The following is an 8,626-nucleotide window of genomic DNA, read 5'->3' as shown; positions in this document are numbered from 1 at the left end:
ATTTTTGTTCCCAAGTCTATCTTTTGGTAATAGTGTGGTAGAGAGAGGGAGTGGATATTTGATTTTTGTTACTTTGCGTTACTTTTCTGCCACTTAAAGCTAATCGCAACAATGAAGGATGACGTGAAATTGATGAAGACACACTCATAAACAGTGCCACAACTACAGGGGGCATTGTCCCCTCCCCCTGACCTTGGACAGAAGTCCATTCTAGGGGAAGCAAACATTTAAGTAAAAAAACAAGACTAGGAGAATCTAAGAATAGCAGGACAATTGGACATAATGGAATTAGTTTTTACGTGTTCCTTGCATTTTTCTACCAGACGGCCAAGGGCACTTTCAAGGGACACAGAGGGGCAATTGTCCCCCTCGATTTTAAATTTGATACAAATAAAAAAAACATTTCGTAAAATTTTCTTGCTCGCTTCGCTCGCAGTGTCTGCTGTTTTTATAGTCCAAGTTCAGATCCATAGCTATGGGGCAGCAGGAGTCAGCCCTGGGAGCCAAACGATCTCTATGAAACAATTTATTTCTATGAAACTTAATATGAAATATTAATGATGACACTGTAATCCAAGAAGTCATTGATCAATCAAGGGATTCCTATTTGTTTGTCAGGTGTCAAACACATGTATTTCAACTATAATATAATATAATTCACACAATATTTTGCAAAATGATTAACGTAACCAGTAGGCAAACGTTGTCTGTAGTGATGCAAGAGTCTCCCCTTTGAAAGAAATAGAGTCAGTGGTGGACTAAGGGACCCATGTTTTAATGTTTTAGCAAGTACAAAAAAAGTGTATTAGCTACAAATTTTTACACAATTCATCAAAGTGTAGGTAATATGTAACCATTATTATTTAATTAATTCTATTTTCTTGCATAACACAACACAATGGTGTTGTTGGATTCTCGTTAGATTCCTTTGTGCGTAAAAATCTTGCATACTGGAAACTAGAGGGAATCATTATGAAACATGATTTATAAAGGGCTCCCTTAATCAGTTCTGCAGAGAGCCCCAAAGTTGTTGGTGCATATTAATCATCTATTAACATTATCGACCTGTAAATATCAAGTAGATACAGTCCCTATTAGCCTACCTAGGTATTTATGTTAAACTTCATATTCTTTGGCAATCTGGAAAGGTCATTATCGAAATGTTGCTATTTGATGTTGCTCGAAGTTCTTTTGTTCGTTGCAGTTTCAAGATATCATCCCTTTTCTCTTACTTATCTCTTTTGGGGAAGGGGGCAAGTGCCTCTGTGTACCCTGTTATATCTGCCAATGCGACACAATATATTAAAAATTTGCCCCCTCTAGGATTCACTTCGCCCCCCCTACAAAGAATTCCTGGCTACGGGCCTGAGGGACACTCACAAAGAACACTCATTCCCAAGCCGGGATTCGAACCCGGGACCTCTGGCGTCGTAGCGCACTGTTTGTATTTCTTTCCGACTATAGCTACATGTACACACTGTTAGAAGTTACCGTGAAATTTAATACATCCTACCGTAAAAATTTTACGGACTCGACCGTGGAATCGGAAATACTTCCATACCGTTTTAGACCAAGCCGCGCATGCGCATTTGTGTCGCTTGTCAACTTTCACAGGCCAACATGGCCGAAGCGTATGTTTTTGTTGCTGTGTTGTGCTTCTTTATCGATGGTTGTACTTCGAATGCCTGCGTGGAAAGTAAATCTACATAACTCAAGGTACGTATAATGTTTTTATTTTTTAACATAATGGAATGAAAATTCATTGTAACACAGTTTATTAGTGCTATATTATTATTATTATACTGCTGTACTATGCAACGAAGCCAAAACCACGTGCATTTATTCAATTTGCTTGTGTAGTGGAAGATATAAATTCATCGATGTCTTTATCACATGTACCACATTGCAAATACCGGTCACTTTCATTAGGTAGTATACAAACGATATATGAAGTGCGTGTCTGTTGTTTACAAGTAGTACTCAGAAATTTTTGAAAGCAGAAACTTGCAATAGCCGAGTTACGGATGGTAGAAATGTTTAGTAACAGTCTCTGAGGTACAATTTTTTCTTACTTGACAGGTTTTGATGTTTTATGTAATATAGAATGTGCTTCTAAGCGCGGAAAGCACGAACAACCGCGATATTTGATCCCAAACCACAGCTCACGTAAATTAAAAACCTCCTATCTCGGAGTACTTTCGCAACTTTTTATTGGTCAAAATTGGTGTATGCACATTCAAATAGCTTAAAATACGTGCAAATGATAACGTCACCAAACTTAGCACTACTAACAATAGTTACACTTCTATTTTGGTTTTGTGAGTTTTAAGTCCTTCGTGTTTGATTTACTTTATTTTATAATACATTTAAAATGTAAAATTAATATTTATTTTCAATTATTGACTTTTATTATTAATATTTTGGGTGCACTTGCACAAAGCCTTCGAGCTTCCCTGCTTCTGGCTAAGGAAACTAGGTACTTTACTTCACCATAACTCATTTCCCTGAGCTAAAAACAGCAGAAAAGCTACATAAACAACTTAATCTTTATAAAAAATGCAAAAACTTTCACTTGGTGGTACAGAAAGTCAAGGGTACCTAACTATTCATCTGGCATAACAGCCTAAAAGTACTGGCTGAAATTGTATGGATTTCATCAGTAGTGACTGAATGATACTGTTAATCCTGAACCTCCACACATAAATAATTCCAGGGAAGGGTTTAAAAGCTTTACGGGAAAAAAATGACACGGTGTGCTTCAATTGTCCCCTTCCTTCACTTATCCTGTACACTGAAAAAAAAATCATGGAAATTAGCCGAAATTTATCTGAAAGTCCCAAAATTATAGTAAAATTCAATATTGGGTTCTAGACCCCATCAGAGTAAAGATATTTTGATCTAGCTAAGGTTATCTGTTGAGAAGTATTTAATCCCATGGGAGATTTATAAATGAAGAACTGGTCTCCCAATATTGTTCATTTTATTCATAATTTTGTATTTAGGTAAGTAGAATTACATAATTTTGACAAAATGTCAAGTGAATGGTTAAAAATACAAATTTATGAGTAATTATAATAGTGTACATTTACACAAGTTGGAGGTGTTATATTTAACTTTGTATGTGAAAACAAAATTGAAACTTAGAAATTTTTATCTGCGGAACACTGAGGAATTTTCTAAAAAAATAAGATGGCAACATTGATTTTCACTAATATTAACTATTTGGATGTTCCATAACATATTGAGCATCCACTTAAAATCCTTCTGCTAGTTCTAAGCAAATAATGTGAAGTAAAAGCAAAATTTTTGTAATAATTCAAAATTCCTTCGGTTTTGCGGCATTTTCCAAGAATGACACTTTTACATAAAAACTGAGTGGTACTGACATGAAAGATGTTAGTTCTTGGTGTTATTTTGTATTTCCCTTCAAGTTTAAACTGTTTATGACTGCAACAATTAGCATTCATGCATATTTAACTGTAATTAGGTATCTTATGACTGATTTAAAATTCTTTTTCTCTCGCAAGAATTGCAATTTTGGACAAAATTTGGATTTAAAGTTCTAGTAATCAAAACAATGACACAATATAAGTTTAATACAGTAGATTTAGGTAATTTATGGTTTGATTGTTATCATTAAGTTTAAACCTGTTCAAAATTGTTAATAATTTATGGTTTTCATGCTCAAAATTCATTTAATTACAGGTTTTTATGAGAAATTCTGATTTTAAGTCTGGAAAGTAAAAGATATGCCAAGAACTGTGCCAATGGGTAGTGAGCTGTGAAATTTCTGTGGGAGGTCCTAGAAACTGCATTGGAACCTCTTTTGGACAAGATCCACAAGTAAGTTGCTTTTCATGTTTTCAACTAGAACCTGAAGCAACAAAATACCCACCCCTCCTCCCATTAGAAATGGATCCAATAAGTTTTTATAAGAAATTTGAAATGTTACTCACTCAATGGTTGGAAGTTAGCTTGAAAGATAAATAAAATAAATCATGGTAAAGGTTATTGAAAGTTTTCAATCTTGTGTTCTGACAACTATTATTCAATCCCTTTACCTTTACTTCCCATGTGAATGGCTGTATGTGGAAAGAGTGGGTCATGGAATTGAACAATTACTTGAATTGATACTAACACACAGGGCCTACTTTTTTAAAAAATGCTGCCAATTTATCATACAAACTCCTGTAACTATTTAAGGTCAGAGTGGGCTTTCCTTAAAAGTGGGCCAATTGACATTCTTTGAAATAACCCTTACGTGTATTGAATGCAAGTTGTTTTTTTTGTTTGTTCATATATTTGATATTTTGAATGAGATTCTTAAATTTATTATTGTTATTACAGGATCGTCCCTAATAGAATGCATGGAAATTATGCTTTCAATTGAGCAAGGATTGATAGAATGCTTGGCTTCCTAAATGCTATATCAGTATCCATTTCAAGCATGCAACACATTGGAGTTTGGCAAAAGGTATGTTGTATCATGTGTGAATGGAACACTGCACAAACTTTCACATAATAATTAAAAAACTCCAAATTTGTAGTTCAAATATTTTTAATTCTCCTGAAATATTCACATCAATTCAGTGCATAAAACAGGTGGTTGGGTCAGTGGCAATGTGGTTTTAGTGCTAAACCCATACTTTAATCACCAAACATTCAGAGTTTGAGTCTTCTTGTCAGTATGGATGTGGTTTGTTGTACAATGAGATGCATAAGAATTGCAAAGTAAATTGTCCATCGCCATGTTTATTGCCCTTGTTTTACGAAATGAGTGCTTAAAAAAATGAAACAAAATGTCAAACAAGCTGCTGAAAATTTCTACACCAGCACTTGCATACATAAAAGGTCAGTCCCTAAAAACACGAAAGAAGCAAGAGAAATATGAATGAAAATTGTTATGGACAATTTGCTGACCCAATACTTGTGCATCCCACTGTACCATTTATTATTTAATCATAATATTGGTCATTTCTCATCTTAGTATTGTCTCTTAGATCTAAAAGATGAATGGTTTAAACACTGAATGCAGTACTGGGTTTACCATATGATTTGGCACACACGGAACGGAAGTAAGGTAAAGCCCATCATGCACCATGACATGAAGGCACAGCGCAATGTGGAAGTTGGGCCCCACCAGTGCTGTGATACCATAATTTACCACAGCTATACACTAAATTTCATGAAACGTTAAGTGGAGACAATGTTTCCATTAAATATGGATTATGTTTCTATTAAATATATGGATGAAATCTGCAAACTTCTCTAAAAATGTGGAAAACGTGGTGGAATACTGATGATGATAATGATGATATATGTCATTTTACAAATAAAAACAAATATGGAATATATATTTTCATGATTGCATTTCAACATGCAGGCTACAGTACAGCATGTTATTGTATCTCCATTTCTTGTTTCATTGCTTTTTTGAATTTTAGTTTTGTTTTCTGTTAACCACTTTAATAATACTCGTAATGACACTGAAAATGAAAACTTGCAAAAACGCACATAAGAAGTTCTCTTCTTGTTTTGAACTGACATAATGCAGACTTCAATTGTCTCATGGCAGTAAAGACACCCAACTAACTGGATTGTCATGGTTCACATAGGAGATGTACTGCGTAGAAATTTTTGCAAAGAAAATTCAGGCTTGACCAGGACACAAACCAAGTTCTTTGGCATACCATGTCATTGCTCTACAGACTGAAATAAACCAGGGCTGGCTTAGTAGCTAAGTTAGTATAGTTACTTTTTCAAATTAGTTTACTCTATGGCTAACTGGGAAGGGAGGGGGTGAGACAGCTGAAACATGGTACTGATCACATCATCTCCACTGTAGCCAGTAGATAATGTGGAACCATGTGCCTTCATGGAATGGTGACAATTTCTGCCACCTTTCCACATATGTATTTATTTTTTGAGGGAACTGTATCAGTGGGAAACTACTACTGAGCTTACGCACCACTGAACACCTTTGACAATGTTATTCTGTTACTTGAGAATTAATGAAATTTTAAATTTATGCTGCTGCAATAGCATTTGGTTTTGTATCAAATTCCTTAATGGTATATTTCTTCTTCCCAGGTGATTTAATCCAGCAGAAGGGTCCTAAGTTAAGAAGAAAAAAGCACAAGTGCAATGTAGTAATTATTTGACAAAATGCAAAGAAACAAGTGTAAAGTGAAAATAAATAAAAAGTAAATTATAATTATGTACTTGGTTGATTAGAATAAATTATTTATATTATTTGAATTATTATATCTCATTTGAAAATTCCATTTTTAAAACTGAAAAGTATTTGAGGATTGCACCAATAGCAGGGATGGAAGATTGGTAGTAATGTCAGTAAAATCCAGGTTTTTTAAAATCTTATTTTACTTATTTATTTATTAATTTTTTATGTTGAATTGATTCTCTTGGGCTATCGATCAAGTGGGTTCTGCAACTGTTTCTGAACTTTTGAGAATAATGCCACTATCTTCAGGCTAGAATTACTTCTTTACCTTTACCCTGAAGATGAGAATAAAGTCAGATCTAGGAACTTCTCAGACTTTTGTAGAATTCATGTGGTCAAGGAGAGAGAATCTTTTCATCATTTGCCTACAGAAAAACTTCGGCTTATTATAGTATTGTGTGTGTTTATGAGTGCAATTTGTGATTTACTTGTTGCATTGTGAGGAACTTGAAGTGAAATTATTTTTTTTCAGTTCAATTACAGATATTTTTGTAATATTTCCTAATTTAAGTAATAATAATTATTGTACTAACAAAGTAGTCTCATTATGGAAATGTATTTCCATAAATGCTAAAACATTGAAATTTTAAGGTTTGAGGGCTATGTTTTCCTTTCTGCTTTCTATTATGTTATTCACAGGCATGGAAGTCCGCAGAATTTTTTCCAGGGAGGGGCAAGTAAGGTAATTTTTTCCAGGGGGGGCAAAGGACACATATTTTCCTCCAAAATAGTGGTGCCCTCTCAAAAAACAATATTTCAGTCTGAAATTATCATGTTTCTTCAACGAATTTATAATAATTAACATAAATTACTGTGATTGAAATGAAATTATGTGTGGCCCCCCTTGCCCCCCTTCTGGACGCCCATGTTCACAGGATTCCTGAATATCTGAAAACATTGAGAATTTGTTTTTTGCTTGGAAGGATTTTAAACATATTTCACCTTTTCCTCATAACTGTTTTTCTTTGTGAATGTATCATATCCTTACAATGCATTCGCGCACACATACATATTGTAGTAAATGGAGAGGTATAGTTTCAAGTCCACTTTATGTTCAGATAGGCTAATTGGGGCTGGACCTACAGTTTTGAAGTGGAATCCAAACCATTGCATTATGCCTCCACCAGGGTATTGAACTCAGGACTCGATCACAAGGTAAGAATAATAGCATTGTGCCATCAGAGGGCCTGGAAGTATCTAATAAAATAATTAAAACATTGCCTTCAAGAACATGTTAATTTTGTCCAATGAAAATGTATGACATTGATGGTTATGGAGTTGGTGAAATGCTATTTTATTTATAAGTTGTAATTATTATTTTGGTATTTTTGTTTCTTTCTGCATATTGGGTTAAATGTGATAATGATTATAAATGACGGAATGGGTATAATAAATACAATGATACTCATGTATGAACTGGGTTTCATACCTGGCACATGTAGCTTTATGGGACGTTAGCTCACCAGTCCACTACAGAAGCCAGAAGGGGACTCTAATACGTAATTCGTAGTTCAGTATTTCCCCCTAGTTAAACAGGTAATTTTTACTTTCTAACTACTGTCGACCTGTGCAAGGGTACGTAAATCAATTGTGTGTTGTGCAAATGTAAAATTCTCTCTAAATGCCTTAGTATCGTGGAAAACGATGAACTGTGCTGCCAAGGAGTGTTTTAAGCACATACATTGGCAGTGAAATTGGAAATTTTATACCTATGCCAGAACAAAATCAATCATCAATATGTAATGTGAAAATAACTTTTTGACATTGTCTGGCCAAAAAGGTATCATTTTTTACATTATGCAAAAAGGTATTCCATCTAAATACAGCCAATTATTGTTTAAATTACGGCATTATGCCGTATTTTTTTAAAAAACAAACTTGTTAAAATTACGGTATATTACCGTTTAATATACAGGTATCCGTAAAAAGAAATTTACGGTCACCGTAATTTTTACGGTATCTGGATGGCAGCGAGAATTGACGGTCTTGGACCGTTTTTTTTACTGTCAACTTTTTACAGTGCAGAATGTTCCTACATGGGACACATCCCTCTCTCGTAACACTCTGACAGTGCATGCATGCATGGCACCTTCGGCTTTAACAATAACACAACTAAATAACATAAACGTTCAACACAAGTTCCTCACCCTTCAACCCCTGTGATTCAGTTCCTTCATTCATCCATGTGATCTTCGTTTCTATGGTACTACTTCGATCTCGTCAAAACACCTATAACTCATTTATTTCGTCCTTTTTAACATTGCTACTTACGTATTCTGCATTGCGGAACATTCTTTAGGGTGGAATTATGCTTTTCTCGCGAAAATAATAGCGAATAGCCCCAAAAACCATTCACAAATAGCCCCACAAACCATTCACGCATAG

At 34.6% G+C, this 8,626-nt stretch overlaps 1 long non-coding RNA gene across 2 annotated transcripts; it reads left to right on the top strand.

Moving 5' to 3' along the window:
- The first annotated feature begins 1,618 nt into the window (after positions 1–1,618).
- Positions 1,619–6,221, top strand: LOC145990199 (uncharacterized). 2 transcript variants are annotated; one of them, XR_014441946.1, is made up of 4 exons: positions 1,619–1,716; positions 3,706–3,843; positions 4,348–4,474; positions 6,091–6,221. It is a non-coding gene; the product is annotated as an uncharacterized LOC145990199 (long non-coding RNA). The 2 variants fall into 2 exon arrangements; XR_014441947.1 differs by lacking the exon at positions 1,619–1,716 and adding an exon at positions 1,894–2,055.
- The last annotated feature ends 2,405 nt before the right edge of the window (positions 6,222–8,626 follow it).

Source organism: Lepisma saccharinum, chromosome 7 (assembly GCF_977018435.1).
Source record: "Lepisma saccharinum chromosome 7, izLepSacc3.1, whole genome shotgun sequence".
In the NCBI taxonomy this organism is placed as follows: Eukaryota; Metazoa; Arthropoda; class Insecta; order Zygentoma; family Lepismatidae; genus Lepisma; species Lepisma saccharinum.
This window is presented reverse-complemented; position numbering and strand designations above follow the sequence as displayed.